We start from the raw sequence: 1,209 nt of genomic DNA on the forward strand, positions 1-1,209 counted from the left end.
CTCTCTCTGTCTCTCTCTGTCTCTGTCTCTCTCTCTGTCTCTCTCTCTCTCTCTCTGTCTCTCTGTCTCTCTGTCTCTCTCTCTCTCTCTCTCTCTCTCTCTCTCTCTCTCTCTTAGGAAACGGTTCATTCAATAAGAGTTGAGGTTATTATTTTACAGTGCATTTGTTTCTGAATCATTTGGCGATTAGGCAGCAGAAAACTACCTCTACTTACTGCATAAATACAACTTGAACAAGCATGTGTTCTGAGCACAGGATTAAACACTTTGATTTAAGATTCAAAAATGTATCGTTTTCATGAGGCCAGCAGTCAGTCACWTTAAAAACTATATTCCAGTACATGAAATACAGTGGTGGGCACTATTCCCCTAAAGCACTAATTACTGACCTAAATTTCTCCTTTGCACTTTAGGGTTTTTATTAATTTCTTCAAATGGTGTGCAATTTGTGCTTTGTAAATTTAGAGTTGAGTAGCATTAAACACAAATAACATTACAAGTTCAATCATCAGTATTGTCTAAAGAAAAAGAGARAGTCGTCTAAACTGAATGCACCGCTTCTGTTTTACAATAAACAGTTTGAAATGACTAATATCTGCATGTTTTCTTACTGAAGCCCTACTATAAATATRATAAAATGACCAAGAAGCAGCAGAACTAACAATCCTCAGCTAGTTTTTATTTTAACGCCATGACTGAAAAGACAGTTTCAACAAATCACCTCCCCAAWCTGCGACGACTTGTGCCATTCTGGTCATTCTGTAAATGGTAAACATCATTCTACTGGTTGGCAGTATTGAGCTGCTAACATGTCTTATGGAGTCACTGGAATGTTTTCTGGTGAACGGAGACAGATTTGCACTTTGTTTGGCTTCTGCTAAGTTTTTGTGAGCATATGCACTTCTGAACTTGTGGATCTAAATAAATTGACTACCACTTTAGACATTGTGCAGCTAAATTTTGAGTTAGTGCTGCCCACCACTGATGAAATATGAAGTGACCAAAACAGAAAAGGTCGAATCTGTTGGAGAGAAGTTGCTGCATCAACAAACACTGAATGATAAGAGGATGTTTAGATCATTTTTTTAAGTTTGAAGCTTAAAGATCTCTGACCAAATGGGTAAAATCATGTGTATTATGCCAAGTTTCTTGAATATAATAATGATTTCTTTGACTTTTTGTATTTGCACGTCACAGGCTCTTTAATGA

This window comes from Austrofundulus limnaeus, unplaced genomic scaffold, assembly GCF_001266775.1.
Source record: "Austrofundulus limnaeus strain Quisiro unplaced genomic scaffold, Austrofundulus_limnaeus-1.0 Scaffold647, whole genome shotgun sequence".
In the NCBI taxonomy this organism is placed as follows: Eukaryota; Metazoa; Chordata; class Actinopteri; order Cyprinodontiformes; family Rivulidae; genus Austrofundulus; species Austrofundulus limnaeus.